At 36.7% G+C, this 22292-nt stretch overlaps 1 long non-coding RNA gene across 1 annotated transcript in view; it reads right to left on the bottom strand.

Annotated features, from left to right (window-relative positions):
* LOC117086890 overlaps positions 1–22292 on the bottom strand; it is a 52314-nt gene that overhangs the window by 6722 nt on the left and 23300 nt on the right. Inside the window, exons 2-3 of the long non-coding RNA XR_004438612.1 lie at positions 14920–15008; positions 8738–8781 (exon numbers count right to left, since the gene is read on the bottom strand). This is a non-coding gene — a long non-coding RNA (uncharacterized LOC117086890). The remainder of the gene's footprint in view (positions 1–8737; positions 8782–14919; positions 15009–22292) is intronic.

Below are 22292 nucleotides of genomic sequence, written 5' to 3'. Positions count from 1 at the left end.
AGAGAAGCCTCACTTTAAGCTCTGTCCTCGGGCATTCCAACAGGCCTGTGACTGAAAGTTCATCTATGGTATGTACAACAATATTTTACAGCATAATAAGCCAATCTAGGATTCTTAGGCAACAGAGTGCCGCAGGAAATGGGGTGATACAAACGAAAGAATTATAGCACTAAATTGAATAGTTTGAAGTTGATGGAATTTTCATACCCTATTTATGCTGAAGCAGTTGTATTATTTCTAACAACTATATTTCTTAAATATTCTGAGTATCAAAAATTAAATTAATCTCTCTTTTTTTTTTTGAGACGAGTCTCGCACTGTAGCCCAGGTTGGAATGTAGTGGCCGGATCTCAGCTCACTGCAAGCTCCGCCTCCTGTGTTTACGCCATTCTCCTGCCTCAGCCTCCCGAGTAGCTGGGACTACAGGCGCCCGCCACATCACCCGACTATTTTTTTGTTATTTTTAATAGAGACGGGGTTTCACCGTCTTAGCCAGGATGGTCTCGATCTTCTGACCTCTTGATCCGCCCGTCTTGGCCTCCCAAAGTGCTGGGATTACAGGCTGAGCCACCGCGCCCGGCCTAAATTAAATTCTTAATCAGATATTCAGTTTCGGTTATGTTAACTACTTCTGAAATATGGATCCTGATCATGATATGTCAGATTCGTTTCTCATCTTGTGTATAGAACACATTTGTAAATGCATCTGAAAGTTTTTGGATGTTTAGTGACTTAAGAGAACTCCTGACATTTTGTGTGTGGAGGCCAGAGATATTTTAGCATTGTATATACATTTAATTGGAGTCTCTGCAAAAAAAAAAGAGCAAAATATGTGAATTTATGCTTTTCCCTGTTTGAATATGCAAAAAAAATCACATTTTTCAGTTCATTACTTCTTGTACTCCAATATACACATTAGACTTTCTAATTCTATCTTTCCTATCTCTTAATAGCCCTTCCTCTTTCAATCTCTATTACTTTCTACTTCATTCTGTATATTTATTGTTATTTATTTCTCTGCATGTTATCTTTCTCTTGAGCAGTGTTTAATCTACTGTTTACATTTTTGGATGTTTATTTAAATTATAAGTTTCTTAGTTTTAGTTATTTTACTTTTAGTTTCATTTTCTCTTTCTGATGTATTCATTTATAAAAATATCTTAAAATTGCAGTTTGTGATTTGATCCCTTATGTTCTTAAACAGTTTCACAAGTAGTTTTTAAAAATATTATTCATACAATAATTCTAACACTTTTAGTCTTGGGTGGTCTAAATCAGTTTTTTATCATTTATGTAAATTCATCAAAGTAGCTTGCCTTTTTGTATATTCATCTTTGATTGTGCCTTCCTTTTTTAACATTGTTTGTTTTTAACTATGGAACTTCTAAGACTTAAATGGGGAATTTCAATAGTGTTCCTGCTTACAGGGCTTGTTTTTACCTTTTTCTTTTTTATTTTATTTTATTTTTTCTGAGCGGAGTCTCCCTCTGTTGCCCAGGTTGGAGTGCAGTGGCATGATCTCACTCAATGCAACCTCACCTCCAGGGTTCAAGCGATTCCCCTGCCTCAGCCTCCCGGGAAGCTGGGACTACATGTGCATGCCACCACATCCAGCTAATTTTTTATGTTTAGTAGAGAGATGGAGTTTCACCACGTTAGTGGGATGGTCTCCACTCCTGATCTCGTGATCTGCCTGCCTTGGCCTCCAAAGTGCTGGGATTACAGGCGTGTGCCACCACTCCCGGCCACGTTACCATTTTTAAGAGGTAACAAAGGGAGTGATACTGATCTGTGACTACATCAGCCCTCTTAAACAATTTGAGTTCTGTTGTAGGAGTTTCTTACCTCATTGTTGCTCAAGAATCAGTAATGCCAATAGCAATATTATCAGGCTAACCTCCTTTTTACAGATAACCTAATGTGTGTGTGCTGAACATATGGGTTGGAGGACAGCCCTGGCAATATTTATCAATATCATGTAAAATAACTGACCTCACAGAAAGACTATCATATGCACGGTATAATTGTCTACACTATCAGTGTCTTTTAGAACGTACAGCCATACGTGATGCTGGTAGCAGGAGCTAGATGTTAACTTCCTGCTTTCTACAACACCTAATTCTACAATTTTTCATTTCAGTACCCAAAGGACTCCAGTTGTTTTGTCACAATCATGACAATTCTGTTAGATTAGTAAACTCTATTATCCTACTTCTTAAATGCTTTGGGGAAAAAAAAAAAAACCCTACCAGCTTATTTTAAATAGAGAGAAAGCAGTGAATACAGAAGTTCCTTGAGATTCATATTAACAAATTTTAATGAAAAATATTATTATAAAGCAACTCTAGGTTGAATTATAGTCACCCATAGTATAAAGAACTACTAAATGAAGCCACACAGATGGTCTCTGTGAAAACTCACAGAGTAAATTGTGTTTATTAACTTAATCTTCAAAAGGACCTTATATTCCTCATATCTTGATTTGGGTAATAATGTATGTCACATTTGCAGGATGTTTCTATCTCCTGTGGATATTTTTTACCTGAAAGCCCGTTGGGAAAACAATAATTATTATAATTCACAGATTTCACGTGGACCTTGTACTTTCAACTTCTCCCTTCTATACTCACCATGCATTCTGTCATTTATAACAAAACTTTCATTAAGATGTACTGCATAAAAGCAATTTTTATTTCTACTACTCTACCAATATGTGTAACTTTAAATATTATTTAGGTAAATAAAGCTTCTAACTGAAATTGGAAGACTATTGCACAAATGGCAACAATTCAGTATAAGTCCTTCACGCATTCACTTTATCTTCATCAGCAGGAATAGCAATGAAAAATGAAAGGAGATGAAATGTTCACTTCAGAACTGATGATAATTATAAGTGAATAAAGTTGATCAGAATAGTTTCATCAGAAAAGTATAGACCTTAAGGATTTGTTACACACTTTTGTCTACTGTGAATAGAATCTATACTGGTGGAATAACAGAACTCATAGGGAACATAGTATTTTAAAATAGGGATCTGCCTGCATACTGAAACCATTCCATCATATGTTAGCACACTCAGTATGCCCTTTATAGATGGTGTTTCCACTGGCACATCATAAACCTGAGTCAATGAGGGAAAAATCTCTTCATTTCAAAGGCTATGCACTTATAGCAAAATGACATGAGATTACTGGGTCATTCTTAGAGTTTGCTCAAAAATGTTTTTATATTTTAATTCATTTAAACACATAGCAACCCATAATTAGTGTTGAATTTATATTATCATGCTTCTTATTATTTCACCACTAACAAGTTTTCAAGAAAAAAAAACAGAAGTTCAAAAATCCATGAATATCACTATACAAAATGGACTGTAATATTTGAAAAGTACAAATTATTTCTCCTTCCCTGTTTTGTTTGCTAGTAGATTTTGGGAAGTGATGAGTTAGTGAATGAATTATAGTATTCGTAATTCATACTTCACTTTAATATCCCCTGTCACCTCAAATAGTAATCATTTATCTGAATATATTTCCTGGCTTAAGTTACCACTGCCTTAAAACAGGTGAAAAGTAACATACATTTTCTTAATCTAAAGAAGACTTTAACTTTCTCAATTCTTTCTTTTGGAAGAGGATTTTTTTTATCATAAGTGAGGTTGCATATATAAAAATAGTGGGGGCATTTGTCTACGTGTTTGGAGACTGGAGAACAAGTGAAAGAGTTAGAGTATGTTCTTTTATTTAGATGATCAGATTGGTAAGTCTTCTGAAATGCAAGGCAAAAGTTCAAAGGTTTTAAGCGTAACCACTAGAATTGGATTATTCTTTTAAAATTATTTTTAGCTAGTCCCAATTATTACATGAACACTGAGATAGGCATTGGAAATATATATGTATCTGTGTGTGTGTACTTCTGTGTCTTTGATATTTAGTTTTGGTAGTTTTTATCTTTCGAGCAGCATTCTATTTCATCTAAGATATCAAATACAAATCTGTGGGTCTAGAAATGTTTATACTCTTCATTTATTAGCATTTTAATATAGTCAGTAGTGATGGGCTCTCTTTTGTCCTTTTGTATGTGTTATTTATTTATTTATTTTATTATTTTGAAATTGATCATTGTATCTTCCCTCTTTTTATTCGGGGTTAACAGGGCTAGGGACTTATTTACTAATCCTTTCAATAAACCATCTTTGGAGCCAGAGAGAAAGGCCAGGTGACCTACAAAGGGAAGCCCATCAGACTCACAGTGGGCCTCTCAGCAGAAACCGTACAAGCCAGAAGCAATTGGGGGCCCACCATTCAACATTCTGAAAGAAAAGAATTTCCAACCCAGAATTTTGTATCTGGCCAAACTAAGCTTCATAAGTAAAGAAGAAATAAGATCCTTTCAGAAAAGCAAATGCTGAAGGAATAAGTCACCACCAGGCCTGCCTTGCAAGAGCTCCTGAAGGAAGCACTAAATAATAGGAAGGAAAAACCATTGCCAACCACTACAAAACACACTGAAGTACACTGACCAGTGACATTAGGACGCAACCACATAAACAACTCTGAAAATAGCTAGCTACATCATGATGACAGGATCAAATTCATGCACAACAATATTAACCTTTAATGTAAATGGGCTAAATGCACCAATTAAAAGACACAGACAGCATGGCAAGCTGGACAGAGTGAAACTCCATTGGTATGCTGTCTTCAAGAGCCCCATCTCATGTTCAAAGAGACACATAGGCTCAAAATAAAGGGATGGAGGAAGATTTACCAAGCAAATGGAAAAGAGAAAAAAAAGCAGGGGTTGCAATCCTAGTATCTGATGAAATAGACTTTAAACCAACAAAGATCAAAAATTACAAAGAAGGGCATTACATATGATAAAGGGTTCAATTCAACAAGAAGAGCTAACCTCCTAAGTACATATGCACCCAATACAGGAGCACTCAGATTCATAAAGACCTTCAAAGAGACTTAGACTCTCACACAATAATAGTGGGAGACTTGAACACCCCCACTATCATTAGGGCAGCTTAAGACAGAAAATTAACAAAGATATTCGGGACCTGAACTCAGCTAGAGATCAAGTGGACTTGATAGATATATAGAGAGCTCTCCACCCAAAAACAACAGAATATACATTCTCATGGACACACAGTACTTACTCAAAAACTGATCACATAATCTGAAGTAAAATATTCCTCAGCAAACGCAAAACAACTGAAATCATAACAGTGTCTCAGACCACAACATAATTAAATTAGAACTCAACGTTAAGAAACTCACTCAAAACCACACAACTACAAGGAAATTAAACAACACTGCTCCTGGATGACTCCTTGGTAAATAATGAAATTAAGGCACAAATCAACAAGTTATTTGAAACTAAAGAGAACAAAGAGACAACATACCTGCATCTCTGGGATGCAGCTAAAGCAATGTTAAGAGGGAAATTTATGCCCTCATCAAAAAGCTGGAAAAATTTCAGGTCAACAACCTAACATCACAACCACAAGAATTAACGAACCAAGAGTAAACAAATCCCAAAGCTTGCAGAAGACAATAAATAAACAAGATCAAAGCAGAACTAAAGGAAAGGGAGACACAAAAAGCCTTTCAGAAAATCAACCAATCCAGGAAATGGTTTTTTGAGAAAAAAATAAAAATAAAATAAATAGATTACCACTAGCTAGACAAAGAGGAAAAGAGAGAAGAATCAAATAGACACAATCAAAAATGATAAGGGAGCTATCACTACTGACCACAGAAATATAAACAACCATGAGAGAATACTATAAACACCTCTATGCACATGAACTATAATAGAACATCTAGAAGAAATGGATAAATCCTGAACACAGGGACCCTCCCAAGACTGAAACTAGGAAGAAACTGAATCCTGAATAGATCAAAAACAAGTTCTGAAATTGAGGCAGTAATAAATAGCCTACCAATCAAAAAAAGCCCAGGACCAGATGAATTCACTGCTGAATTCTACCAGAGGTACAAAGAAGAGCTGGTACCATTTTTACCAAAACTATTCCAAACAATTGAAAAGAAGAGACTCCTCCCTAACTCATTTTATGAGGCCAGCATCATCCTCATTCTAAAACTAGATGGCATAAGATTTAAAAAAGAAAGAAAGAAAAAAAAAAGAAACTTCAGACTGATTTCCTCTATCGTTTCCCGTTTTTCAATTCATTGCTTTCTGCTCTAATTTAATTATATATTTATTCTGCTTGCTTTAGGCTTAAATTGTTCTCTCTCGGCCGGGCGCGGTGGCTCAAGCCTGTAATCCCCAGCACTTTGGGAGGCCGAGACGGGCGGATCACGAGATCAGGAGATCGAGACCATCCTGGCTAACACGGTGAAACCCCGTCTCTACTAAAAATACAAAAAAAAAACAGCCGGGCGAGGTGGCGGCGCCTGTAGTCCCAGCTACTTGGGAGGCTGAGGCAGGAGAATGGCGTGAACCCGGGAGGCGGAGCTTGCAGTGAGCTGACATCTGGCCACTGCATTCCAGCCTGGGTGACAGAGCAAGACTCCGTCTCAAAAAAAAAAAAAAAAAAAAAAAATTGTTCTCTCCCTAGTTTCCTAAGGTAGAAATTTGGATTATTGATTTAGATCTTTCTTTTTTCTTATATATGATTTAATGTTTTAATGGAGAATAGGCCTTTGTTATGAACAATTCTCTGGCCATATTTTATATGGTTACCTTTCTATCCCTGTGTCAGTCCATAAGGAGACCTTTCTTGACTCTATCATTGGTATCTGATGAAGTTCCCAATGGCAAATATTTATGAGTTTGGGACCTGCCCCCACCTCCATGACTTTTGTCCACTCTCAAAGGAGCCTCCAGTCATTCATTCCAATTACCATTTATATGTTCCTGCTAGTTTATGGCTTCAGGTAAGCAGATATCAACTATTAGTCTAAAATAGCCTATATCTGTAGATTTCCCAGTAGTGATTTATTGTGTGATCTCCATTCAGTAAGAATGGGAATGACAACTTCAAAACTCTTTACATGTCAAAGCTCCCCCTATTCATTTTAATCTTTTGGTTAATTATCTAATACCATGTTTGTAAAAACTGAATGCTATATATATACACACACACACACATATATGTGTGTGTGTGTGTATACATATATATTCTCAATATATACAATGGAAAGAAATGTCTGTCCATACAAGTAGATACTACTACTTAATTATAACGAATAATCAGTGATCTTAGTGGGTAAGTGGTCTAGTAATTAATTACAATCAGATACAAGTGGCCATGTTTTAAGACTTATTCCCAGAAACTCATTTGTCTGTTCATTAGGGCAAACCTAAAACTCCATCCTGGAAATAACCATATTTTGATAAATATTTTAATTTTAAAATTAAATTTATAAATAAATTAGTGATAACAACAAAAAGATTTATTCTGTGTTGACTCCCTACCTTCTATTCCACTCCTTAGTTATAACCTCATAACATTGTTACTGTTTTTCATATTGTAGTGGTTGCCATGAGAACTATGTACCTTGTTTAGGCATGATTATTATATAGATCCTACCTTATACTCACTTTCTGATGTTATTAAAAGAATATCACGCTTATTCACAGCAGGATCAATTGATAATACAGCTCTGAATTGAAAGGAGCTTTACTTTGTCTTGAACATACCAGCACTTTGTCTGAACATTCCACCAATCTACTGTATGAAAGTTCAGCTATGAGAAAGGAACTTTATGAAGGATTTTCTAAAATCTATCAATTCATACTTTCTCCCGACAGTCTAAAATTGATCCCTTAACACAAGGTAAGATGAGGATAATAGCTAAACAATAGCAGGTAGATATCCAGTAGAACTTCTTTCACTGAATTGAATTTTGCTGAAATGTTCTTAACCACACTGAGGGCTATTTAAAGACATGATGCCACATATATCATTGCTATGGGCCCTAAAATGACGCTGTTGAGAAAGATCGTGACATTGCATAATATCCTCGCCTTGGGGGCCATCTGACAAATTATTTGCATCAGGAAATGTTATGCTTTTTAGAAATTTGGTTTGGTTTCATCATATTCATTCAGAACCTAATGTACGGACTACCTTTCCCACCTGGCTTTCATGACTATGAAGGTTGAAGTCAAATTGATACATTTCAAATCTAGCAAATATGTGCAACTCCATAGTTTTCATTTTATTACAAGTTTCAGTCATGCCTTGACCTGCCCTCTTTATACTTGTTAGTTGTCTAATTTATCCTATTTTGAAAGATATTTAATATAGCATAATATGAACTTATATACCTATATGAAAAACATATGTTCAAAAATGTTTGTAATACTGTATAAGGTATTATAACTATTAAAATCTGAGATAGAGGCATAAAGTAAACACGAGAGTCGAAAAAGAAAGCAATGGCCCAATTATTATAGAGAAAGTCTAGGGAGGATTTCAGGAGGCGCATCTTGACAAGTGAATAGGATTCATCTGGCTGAAGAGGGAGGCAGGCATTTCTTCCAAGGGCACAGTAAATGATCATGGGAAGCACAAGTAAGAAAGTACTTATTTTTAACTGGGCAGAAACAACTGCATAAATGGAGTATAAATCCTTATGCAGCATAAACTGAAAAGAAATTCACCTCCTTTTAAAGAATGATGTCTATCAAAGCCACTCTGTTTTAGCTCACTGTGCTTGACTAAGCAAAAGCTGAATAGTAGAAGATTGAATCAGCTTACCTTGACATACTGAAACGGCTGTGTGGGAACTTAAATTCCACTATCTGAAAGGTAACAAATACATACTCATATTTAACTAGAATTAATCATTTATTATATAAACAGATTTTTCATTCAGACTATACATTTTCTTCATTTTTTTCAAGGTGGTTTCAGTTTAACAGTTTTTTGTTATGTGCTTATGCGTATTTTTGGTTTCAGTTGTAATGAAATTAAATTTGTCAGTCAGTTATTTTATGGTTTGTGGATTTTGCATCCTCTTTGAAAAAATTTTTAGACGAAATTGGCTTATATGATCGTGTAAGGAAAGACTAAGTGTAACTTTGTTCTGACTGAATATCCAATTATTCCAACATCATTTGTTGAGGAGATCCTCATTCTGTTCCATTGGTTGGATTCTTTTCACATATGTTAATTTTCTTGTCAACTGATTACTCTTCTGGTATTTATTGATTCTAATTTTATCCATATACACATTTATTCTCCTTTATAAATATTTCATATCATTTTTGAATAGTGGGTTTACTTAGTGATCTCAATTTTACTTTATGATATATTTTCTATTAGATTTTGTATTTTAATTTTAAATTTTACTGATACTTTATGAGATCATTGACTTTTTGATTGCTATTTTTATAATGACAAGTCTAGACTGTTCATGAAGATTTAGATCATAAATGTTCCCCCAATAGACTGGAACACAATATCAATTTCAATTATTAGATTAATTTAAGTAAAAATAAAATTAAATTCATTTTATATTGAAAGGAATTAGCATAGTTAAAGACTATACTCTGAATTTTTGAAAATATTTTAGAACACTAGAAATTAATGGCAATAGGTTGTGCTATAAGGGTTAAACATTTACGGTATATTAGACAACATCACTGCAGCAAAAGACAATCTAACTGAGATAAAGTGTTCATTATCTTCAAAGAGATAAAACAGCATTTTCTTATAACCATTTGCATCTAAACAAAATAATTGAATTTTATATCTCAACCATCTTTTGAATGAAACAGAAACTAGTATTTAAAAATTGTCATGGCACTACTAACAATCCTGACAATCCTTCTGTCCCATGAGATACTCTAAAACACTGACAAATACAATAATTTTTTTCAGGTATAGTTTTCTGATGCCACTGAATCTGTTCATAAAAGAAAAAAGTAGGTTTATAAACTTCCATTATTGTTGTTTCTCTATTACCAATAGAGTATTATATTTATATAAAGGGAAAATGAGAGATCACACAATTCTTTCTTTAATGTCTATGGCAATAATTAAAGAGGATATATTGTCGCTAGGAATAAGATGAATAGCATCTTTTTCAACATTCTCCCGTCTTGTTCACCTGAAACCTCTGCCTCTACTTAGGTAACTAAGTAGAGTACGGTATTAACTAGTGAGAACTGACTGCACTAAAAATCAGGAGAATCTAGTTCCCAGACCCTGTTTTTCCCAAATTTAGCAGGGCAACCTTAGTTAATGGCTATAATTTTTTACCTTAGTATCATCTATGGTAACATGAAGACTTACAAATAAATATTTATGAATGTTGGTATATATATATATATATATAATATTAACAAGTGTCTCAAGTATAAGCAACATAGATTTAAATTCAATAAATAAATAATTTAAATAAAATGCAAATCTTGGTAATTAAGAGTATCAGTAAGTTATAGTACCTAATTATGACCTACTTGATGTACGAATAATGATGACCAAGGGAAAGTATGTTTGCTTTGATGTTTTCTCTCAAAATTTACTGTAAACAACATGAGAAAATATACCATCAAATATGCAAGGAAATTATTGAAACTTGGACAGTGAAATATGAAGATACTTGAAGGTAGGATAAGGTGCATGCTGAGAGTCAGTCCATGCCTTTTTAGACCTCAAGTTTGATGTAGTTTATTTCAGAGTTTGCCTGTCTTGACTAATAACCCATGATGACAGCTAAAATCTTAAGCCTGTGGATTAGCCACATGGTGCTAGAAGAAGACTAGGGATGTTTCCATAAACCTAGATGAATAATAGAAGAGCAGGAGAGTAGCAGTTGGAGAATCCATGCAGCCAACCCATTCCTAAGGCACACACAGTCTCCAGAATGAGGGAGATTGCTGTAGATGAAGTTTACTTAAGTTTTGTGTAGTTTGCTCTGTGTATGTTTTACACCTCCCTCCATGTGAAAAACAAAAATACGAAGCACATATTGAATTTCAGTTAATTGGTGTGCTTTTCATAGTGCTATGGTTAGTAATTCTGAAACAATTTCTTTGCATATTCTAAGTTTGGGTAAATGAGTAATTATATTAAGTATAAAGGAATTAGATAATTTAGGTTCGTAGCTTTGAGTACTGACAGGGTATAAAAAAATGACACACCAGCAGCAATAGATTATACCTAGCACCCATTTTACAGAAATAGTTAATTCCAGGGCTAAAAAAGGGAAAATGTAACATGGCTCTGGAAGAGCTTGATATGCAAAACAGCAAAGAAGTTCTCAGAGAATAAAGGAGACCTATTGAAGGAAGACAATAATCAAAATGAATGGATTTCCACTGAAAAATAATAATTAATAATAGTTAACAGTGATAGTGAAGTATTATCACCCATTAAATTTGTGAAAAATTGCATAAGTCTATGCTGATAAAAGAAAAATTAGAGAGAAAGAAAGAAAAGTTCATCTTTCTAGTATGTCATTAAATACAGAAGGAATTATAAAATTATAATGTCATTAATGACCACTAAACCTAATGAGAGTTTGATGAATAATAGAAACTTTACATAGATGAAGAACAGGAATGTTTTCACAACATATGTGTTCATTTAAAAAGTAATATATTAACTTTATGGTGGAAATTCTGGTAGATACTATGTTAACCAAGTTATCAAATCAATAACATCAAATTGGACAAAGGCTGTAATATGGTTTGGCTGTGTCACCACCCAAATCTCATCTTGAATTCCCACGTATTGTGGGAGGGACCCAGCAGGAGGTAATTGAATCGTGGAGGCAGGTCGTTCCCATGCTCTTCTCATGATAGTGAATAAGTCTCACGAGATCTGATGGTTTTATAATGGGGAATTTCCTTGCACAAACTCTCTTTTCCTGCTGATATCCATGTAAGATGTGACTTGCTCCTCTTTGCCTTTCACCATGAATGTGAGGCCTCCCCATCCATATGAAACTGTAAGCCCATTAAACTTTTTCCTTTTATAAATTGCCCAGTATCGGGTATGTATTTATTAGCAGTGTAAAAACGAGCTAATATAGTAAATTGGTACCATTAGAGTGGAGCATTGCTGAAAAGATTCCAGAAAATGTGGAACTGACTTTGGAAATGGGTAGCAGGCAGAGGTTGGAACAGTTTGGAGGGCTCAGAAGAAGACAGGAAAATGTAGGAAAGTTTAGCACTCCCTAGAGACTTGTGGAATGGCTTTTACAAAAATGCCAATAATGATATAGAGAATGAAATCCAGGCTGAGGTGGTCTCCAGATGGACATGAGGAACTTGTTGGGAAATGGAGCAAATGTGACCTTGTTGTGTTTTGGCAAACAGGCTGGCAGCATTTTGCCCCTGCCCTAGAGATCTGTGGAACTTTGAACTTGAGAGAGATGATTTAGTGTAACTGGCAGAAAAAAAATTCTAAGGAGTAAAACATTCAGGAAGTGACTTGGGTGCTTTAAAGGTTCTATAAAGGTTATAGGGTTATATATTCAGTATATAAGGGAAGCAGAGCATTAAAGACCAGAACATTTGCAGCTTGACAATGTGTTAGGAAAGAAGATCCCATTCTCTGAGGAGAAATTCAAACTGGCTGTAGAAATTTGCACAAGTAATGAGAAAACTAACGTTAATCCCCAAGACAATGAAGAAAATGTCTCCAGGGCATATCAAAGGTCTTCATGGCAGCCCCTCCCATCACAGGCCCAAAGGCCTAGTAGAAAAGGTGGTTTAGTAACCTGGACCTAGGGTCCCTCTGCTGCGTGCAGCCTAGGGACTTGGTGCCCTGCATCCCAGCCACTCCATCCATGGTTGAAAGGGGCCAACATAGAGCACAGGCCATGGCTTCAGAGGGGGTACCCAAGCCTTGGCAGCTTCCACGTGTTATCAAGCCTGTGAGTACACAGAAGTCGAGAATTGGGGTTTGGGAACCTGTTTCTAGATTTCAGAATATGAACGGAAACACCTGGATATCCAGGCAGAAGTTTGCTGTAGGAACAGGGCTCTCACGGAGAACTTCTGCTAGGGTGATGTGGAAGGGAAATGTGGGGTTGAAACCCCAACACAGAGTAGCCACTGGAGTACTGCCTAGTGGAGCTGTGAGAAGACGGCCACTGACCCCGAGAACCTAGAATGACAGATCCACTGACAGCTTGCACCGTGCACCTAGAAAAGCTGCAGAAACTCAATGCCAGCCCATGAAAGCAGCAGGAGGTAGGGTGTAACCTGCAAAGCCACAGGGGTAGAGCTTTCCAAGACTATGGGAACCTACTTCTTGCATCACTGTGACCTGGATATGAGACATGGAGTCAAAGGAGATCATTTTGGAGCTTTAAGATTTGACTGCCTTGCTGGTTCTTGGACTTGCATGGGTCCTATAGCCCTTGTGTTTTGGTCAATTTCTCCCATTTGGAAGGACTGTGTTTACCCAATGCCTGTACCTCCATTGTATCTAAGAAATAACTAACTTACTTTTGATTTATAGGCTCATGTGCAGAGGGGACTTGCCTTGTCTCAGATGATACTGACTGTGGACTTTTGTTTGAGTGAACGCTGAAATGAGTTAAGACTTTGGGGGACTGTTGGGAACAAATGATTGATTTTAAAATGTGAGGACATGAGATTTGTGAGGGCCCAGGGATGGAATGATACGGTTTTGTTGTGTCCCCACCCAAATCACATCTTGAATCCCACCTGTTGTGGAAGGGACCCAGTGGGAGGTAATTGAGTCATGGGGGCAGGTCGTTCCATGCTGTTCTCATGATTGTGAATCATTCTCTCCAAACCTGACCGTTTTGTAGGGGGAGTTTTCCTGCACAAGCTCTCTCTCTTTGCATGCTGCCATCCACCTAGAGTGTGACTTGCTCCTCCTTGCCTTTCACCGTGAATGTGAGACCTCCCCAGCTGTGTGGAACTGTCAGTTCATAAAGTATAATAAAAACAATTTCAGTTAAACAGTACCAAATACATTTTATCGTTTTTTCAAGGAATTATTGAGCTGCGAAAAAAAAAAAAAAAAAAAAAAAACAAACAAAAAAACAAAAAAACCTCTCTTTTGTTAATTGCCCAGTCTCAGGTGTGCCTTTATCATCAGCATGAAAATGGATAAATACAGACTGACATTCTATTTGTACTGATGATCCACTAAGGAACACTGATGTCTCTATGGTATTTCTCCCAAAAGTCTCTAACCTAAATATAATCATTAGGAAACATCAGACAGACACACCTAGATTAATGGATATTCTATAAAATATTTGGCTTATGTTTTTCAAAAATTTCAAAGCTACACAAGCTAGAAAAGGGCTGAGGGTATGTTCCACTCAACTAAAAGTGGCTAACTTGATGCTAATTTCAGGCAATCCTCAGATTGAGCTATGGCCGAGATGATAGTGGTAGTTGATGGGATTTAGTACTGAAAATATTGAGACATTTAAAAATATTGAGTATGGACCAGAATTATATAGTAGTATTGTATCAATGATAAATTCCTGGTTTTGATTACACTCTTGTAATTTTGTTAGAGAAACTCCTTATTCTTAGAGATGGTACCTCTACCCTCAAATATTCAAAGTTTTTGTACTATCTTTCAACTTCTCAGTAAGTTTCAAATTAGGTAATATAAAAGGTTACAATGTAGATGAGAGAAAATAAAGACATTTTCTTTAGCATTAATAAATGTTCATTTTACCATAGCTGGGTTGAACTATATATTAACTTTAATTATTGAGTTATAAGTTACCCAATCAACAATTAATCAGCCGGTGTTAAATTGGCAATATTTGTGCATATGGTATTACACACAGAAATGGGAGAAATAAAAGATACCTTGGACATGGCTCAGTATTCATAAAGCTTTTAATCTGGTTTGAGATCAAAACTATCAAATATAAATATGACTGAGTTGGGTGATATGGGGAATATTGAGATATGGGAAAGAAAACGTACCTTGAAATGACCACACTGTGAAACAGTAGATTTATTAAATGAGCAGCCTCATGGTTTATCCAGTGCATCTGGATGAGAGAACGAGAAATCTGGGGGGAAATGTGAAATGAGAAATGTATTTATTGAGTATCTAATATATGCTTGTCATTATGCTCAGTGTTTGCTACCTTATTTATTCATCATCACAATGCTGTGATTTTGATTTGCTTGTTTGTTTGTTTGTTTCTCACAATTTAGAAATTGGAAAATGGTTACTGAGAAAGTTTAAATAACTTACCCAAGTTTGTGGAGTCAGGATTTGCATTCATGTGGCTCTCATTTAAAAGCCAATTCCTAAAATAAAATACAGCAACCAAGTAATAAAGACCTTAATAAACCATCTTAATCTATCTCTTTGATTTTCCCATTAAAAAAAGAGAGTGTTAATAGCAACCCGCAGTTTATTTCATCCCTAATCTAATTGGGAAAGTAAAATAACTGCCAAATTCCCTCATTACCATGCTAGTAACAGACCTCACAAAGGAAGCCTCCATATCCTATGTTAGCCTTCACTAGCATGAGTGTCCTTATCAACAAAATGCTTTTATATGATGTACCAGGACCATTCTGATTGCTTGAGGCAAATAAATTAAACTGAAATGTACAGTTTCATAAGTCAAAAAGTATAATTTAAGCTATGCAATTATTAGATCATAAACTAGGGATTTTTGTAACCTAAATGCATGATGATGTTCCACTTGCATGTTTAATTTGGTTCAGGGCACATTCTCATATGGTGAAGAAATACTTGGGAAGACATGTGGCTGCTCCATAATATCATGTGATTAGCTTTGTCCTTGACGTTATTACTAAAGCTTGATACTGAATGTGATCTCTGATTTATGTGAGTCTGAACTGACAATGCAACCTTTTGTGTTATTGTATCATCTTTCCGTGGTATTCTCCTCTTTAAAAACATCTTACCATTGCATTTATTGATGTAATCTAAACTTACTGAATACTCTTTATGTGTTAATAATGGGGCTGGGCACCATATATAGAAATGGCCAGATTCAGTCAAATATCGTTTCAGTCATTATGGCCTCCTTGCCAGATTAGATTTTATGTTTTTCCCCTATGTTCCTATGGCATTTTGAACATATGTCTATTTTGATGTATTATTTACTCTATATTCATACCATTTGTTAATATCTCTGTGTCCTGGTCCCCAAAAAGTCTATGAAAAAAGAAACTAATTCTCATTTCTTCATTGTAACTTTCTTAATAACAAGTATAGTGCACTGCAAAAAAAAAAATGATAAATATTTGTGGGAATATAAAAGATTTTTATCTTTGCTTCTTATATTGTTCTTACTTGCCTATAGTCACTACTTAGTTAAAATTAATAAAAGATCTCTATCAGGCACAAAAGCCTCAAGTAAAAAAAAAAAATTAAAATTATCATTTCATTGGATGACCTCTGTGGGAAAATATGGTTATCTTTACATTTATAAAGGCTTTTCTTCTTTCCCTTTACCTTTTTTTTCCCTAAGGACCTTGCTTTAGGAAAGCAGAAACACAAAGACCACCAGAGAGAAAAGTTAAATTTAACACCATTCTCTTATTTAATTCTAGAAATTTGTGTTGATAATAATTAAATTAATCATGTATCTTCCAAATTTTATTAAATGACTTCCCAACAAGTTCACTGGCTTTATTGAGCGCCCAGCTTCTCTGCACGAATGAGACAAAGTGCTGCCTTTGTTACTGTGTTCTGATTATTCAGCAGCAATTTCTTAGGATTTATGAATTCAAGACAAGTAAGCTAGAAAAGAAGAATCTCTCCTTTTATCCACGTTGAAGAGACTTATTCATTCACTTGTGCTAAACTCTACAGTACTTGTGAACTCCATAACTTAATTAACATTTTTTAAACAAATAAAAATAGCAAGAATTTGGCATTTTCCCATCCTTCTCTGTTTCATAATTGCAGTTCACTTTTCTTATAATGCTCTAGTTCTGCAAATACAGCCCATTTTTTTAAGTAATTAGGTTGTCTATTTTGGGTAAATATGCTACACTGTGAGAATGCGTATATCTGTGTGACTTGATATAAATTGTGTTAATTAAACACGCCATTGTTTAGAAGCAACATCTAAAAACAACCACCAGAGAATTCATTTTTAATGCAGTAATCAAATTCTGGTGCTTGGAAGGCTTAAGCTTAATGAGCTCCAGGAACTATAATCAAGTGAAGATTTTTTTTTTCAGTAACTGGGGCCAATGTGGCTGAGGTAAGCTAGGGCGGGAACGGGGTAAATTTCAGCCATCAAGGCCGCTCTGCAAGGCAGACATCAATAGAGGCAATATTGAAGCTAGAGCTGAGAAAATAGAAGTCAATGTTTCCTGAGTATGTACTGAAAACTACAAACAAGACCATGTGTGAAGTAACATACATGGCATTTCTTTTGTAATCTGCTCCACAACCATATGGGGACATGTTGTTTTCTCTAAATATGGCGAACTGGAACTCATAGTAAGTAAGCAACAAAGAGATCACAAGGTTAAAGCAAATAACTTTATTGGCATGCATATGTTAAAACTGCAAAGTACTGGCCTTTTCTAAATTAGCGAAGTTTACTCAAAAGGTGGGTAGAGGGTTGGGTAAAGAGACAATGGGAAAAGCAAACTAGAAAGTAGGAGAGAAGAGAGGTTAGAGGAAGTAAGAGAGTGAGCAAATCCTGGGTATCTGAAGCTTATACAATTGGAGGGGACTGCTTCATGGGAAACAGTACAAAATTATGAATATAAAATTAAATATTGGAGCCCTGAGAAAACATCCATGAAAGGAAGTAGCTCTAAAGATGCCCATCCTAGTTATGTTTTGCTGCATATTAAATCATTCCCCAATTTACAAATTAACTCTTCCTATTATGTTTTCCATCTCTGGAGTTGGATACAATCAACTACTAAGTACTTGCTTAGGGTCCCTCATGTAGTTGAAATTACATGCCAGAGAAGGCTGGAGTCATCTGAGTCCTTGACGAGCTGGACAACCAAAAGGACTCATTCACGTGACTGTCAATTTGTGCTGGCAATCACTGAGCACGCAGCTACCACTCTACACTATTATCTTAGCTCGGTTGTCTTCATGGCCTCTGCATGTGACTTGTGCTTCTCACGGAATAGCGCCTGGGTTCTGAGAGCAAGTATGACAGGAAGCAGCTTTCCAATAGAGACAAAGCCAATTTTGCCAGTCCTTTTCAAGAGTTGCCTAGAAGTTGCACAACATTACTTCCATTGCATTCTATTGGTTAAGCAGTCACAGGCCCGTCCAGATTTAAAGGAGAAGGGGAGGGAGCCAAGATGGCCTATCAGACAAAGCTAGGAGGAACACTGGGAAGATTGGCACACTCTGAGCAGATTTTTTAAGGGAAGGCATTGAGAATAGATGGAGGGGGGACATGGATGCTGAGCTGCAAAGGGAGAAAGCTGGAAACCTTGGATGGCGCTAGTGAGCACTAGGACTGCATCCTGGCCTCCAGTAACTCCTAGTGAAGGAGTAAGCTGAAAAGGCAAGGAATGGCGTATTCTCACCATGGACCTCAGAATCTTAGCTGCAGGCAACCTGAAGACCCTCACAGACACATGAGTTGGCAGAGAGCTGCTTAAAGAGGTTACGGGGTGGGAGTCCATCCTGTATATAGTCCAGAGAGGTTGATGGGAGAATGTCAGGAGTGCAGTACAACCAAGGATGCCCATCCCCTAAGGCTTGACATGCTCCTAGAGGAGACTTTAGCCATAAGGTGACTGTTGGACCTAGACAGAGCAGATTGGTCTTGCCTGTGAGATAGGGCCAGTCTGATCTGAGTGTTCTCCTGTCCACTTGCCTCTCCTGGGGCCCCAGCCTGGCTGTGCCCACTTGCAGCACAGCTTTGGATGCCCAACCAGGGTGCCTCTCAGTGCCCGCATTATAGTTGTTTTACCAGAAGACCACACCTGAACATCAGAGAGCTCCAGTAGACCAGCCACTGCCAACATGTGCCAGCCTACCTGCAGCGTCCCTGCACGCTACCCTTCTCCCTCTGCAGCCTTCCCCCACCATTCTGCCAGTACACACTTGCCCATAGCCATTTCCACACTGCTTTGTTGGCACACACGGTGGCTTACTCCCCACACCCTGCCAGCCTGCATATAAGCACAGACCCCACCAAACACTGCTGCAGGTAGAAGGACAACTACTACCCCACCCATCCCCTGATGTGTAGGCACTCAGCCATGCCATCATTACCGGTGGGAACGCTCACTCAGATTCCAGCAACCTTACCCCTATTGCCCACCTGTCATGCACCTGCCACTGCCAGTGTAAATGTGTACAAGAACAATGGCAGCCCTGCTCCCACCAGCATTCTATCATGCTGCTGCTAGCATGAGCACACACAGGAATGTCAAAGTCCACTCCTGCTGGTACCCTACCCCAGCTGAAGCACGTGCACTCCACCATGCTACTGTGACTCCTGGCATGCATGAGCAAGCATGGATCCCACTGCCACCACCCCTATAAAGCATTTTAGCCAGCACCACCCATTGGAGTGTTGTGGCCAGGAGACTGGGAACACCTCAGGCCCTCTGGCACAGCATGTTTCTAACCTCAAGAAGCCACAGAACAAAACTGAAAGGTAGAGCCCCAGCCCCCACAGAGTTAAAACATGCAGACGCCGAGCTGGGCCTTGGCCTCCTGAAATCTTTCAGAAACAAGGCCAATAACCTGAATCCACCATATACCACCATCAAACCCACAAGGGCATCAAAGGAGACCAAAGCAAAAATCCTATCCAAAGGACAGCAACTTCAAAGGCTGAAGGAACATCAGCACATAGATGAGAAAAAAATAGCACAAGAATTCTGGCAGCTCAAAAAAGAGTATCTTCTTACCTCAAAAGGACTGCATGGTTATCAAGCAGCCTAAAATGACTGAAATGACAGAAATAGAATTCAGAATATGGATAGAAACAAAGATCATCAAGATTCAGAAGAAAATTGAAATGCAATCCAAGGAATCGAAAGAATACATTAAAATGATACAAGAGCTGAAAGATGAAATTGTCATTTTAAGAAAGGACCAAACTGATCTGATGGAGGAAAAAAATCACTTCAAGAATTTCAGAATAAAATTGCAAGTATAAACAAGAGTAACCAAACAAACTGTGGAAAGAATATCAGAGCTCAAAGCTTGGTTCTCCAAAATACCTCCATCAAACAAAAATAAAGAAAAAATAATAAAGAATGAACAAAATCTCCAAAAGATATGGAATCATGTAAAGAAATCAAATCTATGACTCACTGATATTCCCAAAAGGGAAAGAAACCAAGCAAATTGAAGAACATATTTAAGGAAACTATTCACGAAAATTTCCCCTACCTTGCTACAGAGGCCAACATTCAAATTCAGGGAATGCAGGGAACCTCTTTGAGATGCTGTCCAAGATGGCCATTCCTAAGATACATAATCATCAGATTCTCCAATGTCAAAATGAAAGAAAAAGACAGAGGAGGGGCAGATCACCTATAAAGAGCACCCCATTCATCAGGCTAACAAACAGCAGGTCATTCAGCAGAAACCGTACAAGCCAGAAGAGACTGGGAGCCTATATTCAGTATTCTTCAACCAAGAACCTCATATTCAATCAAACTAAGCCCCATAAGCCAAAGAGATGTAGGATCCTTTTTAGATGAGTAAATGCTAAGGGAATACAAGGACCTACTACACCTTTAAGACCTGCCTTGCAAGAAGTCTTGAAGGGTATGATAAATGTGGAAAAGAAAGACCATTAACAGCTGCCACAAAAAAACACACGTAAGTACATGGACCATTGATACCATAAAGCAAGCCCATAATCACATATCTATAATAACCAGCTAACAACACTACGACAGAATAAAATCCACACATATCAACATCAACCTTGTATGTAAATGGGTGAAGCACACACTTAAAAGGCACAGAATGGCAAGTTGGATAAAGAAACAGGACCCAAGTCTTCAAGATATCCATCTCACAGTCAATGACACTCAGATTCAAATAAAATGATGGAGAAAAATCTACCAAGAAAATGAAAAAAAAAAAAAACATTGCTATTCAAATTTCAGAAAAATAAAACAGACTTTAAAACAATAAAGATAAAAAAAGACAAAGAAGGGCATTACACATTAGTAAAGAGGTCAATTCAACAAGAAAACCTAAATATGCTAAATATGTATTCACCCAGAAAAAGAGCACCTAGATTTATAAAATCAAGTTCTTAGGGATCATTGAAGAAATGCGGCTAGCCACACAGTAACAATGAGAAACTTCAACATCCCGCTGACAGTATTAGATCATTAAGGCAGAAAACTAACAAAAATATTAGGGACCGGAACATTGACACTTGACCAAATGGATCTAACAGACATCTACAGAACTCTTCACCCAAAACAACAGCCACTCTTCTCATCTGCACATGGCATATACTCTAAAATCAGCCACACAATCGACCATAAAATAATCCTCAGCAAATTCACAGAAACTGAAATTATATCAACCACACTCATAGACCGCAGTGTGATACAAGTAGAAATAACTACTAACAAAAATCACTCAAAACCATACAATTACGTGAAAATTAAACAACCTTCTTACTGAATCACTTGGGTAAGCAATGAAAATGAGAGAGAAATCAAAAAATCCTTTGAAGCTAAGGAGAACGAGGATAGAAAATATGAGAATTTCTGGGACACAGCAAAAACATTGATAAGAAGAAAGTTGACAGTATAAAACACTCACATCAAAAAGTTAAACATCTCAAATTAAAAACCCATGATCACAACTAGGGGAACTAGAGAAATAAAAGTAAACCAACCCCAAAGCTAGCAGAAAATAAGAAATAATGCAAAACAGAGTTGGACAGAATAAAATTGGGAGTTGAAAAACCATACAAAAGATTAACACACTTATTAATTGGTTATTTGAAAGAATAAATAATATGGATAGACTTCTAGTTAGACTAAAAAAACCAAAAGACATACATGCAATAATAAATGACAAAAGGAACTTTACAACTGATCCCACAGAAATATGAAAAACCCTCAGACACTATTAGAAAAAAACTGTATGCCCACGAACTAGAAAACCTAGAGGAAATGAATAAATTCCTGGAAATATACAGTCTCCCAAAATTGAGCCAGGAAAATGTTAAATGCCTGAAGAGAAAAATAATGAGTTCCAAAAGTGAATTAGTAGTAAAAAACCTACCAACCAGAAAAAAGACCAGGACCAGATGGATTCACAGACAAATTCTTCCAAATGTATAAGGAAGAGCTGCTATCATTCCTACTGAAACTATTCCAAATAACTC

This window comes from Trachypithecus francoisi, unplaced genomic scaffold, assembly GCF_009764315.1.
Source record: "Trachypithecus francoisi isolate TF-2019V2 unplaced genomic scaffold, Tfra_2.0 Contig00599, whole genome shotgun sequence".
Classification (NCBI taxonomy): domain Eukaryota; kingdom Metazoa; phylum Chordata; class Mammalia; order Primates; family Cercopithecidae; genus Trachypithecus; species Trachypithecus francoisi.
Note: the sequence above shows the minus strand (reverse complement) of the source record. Positions and strands in the feature narration are given on the sequence as shown.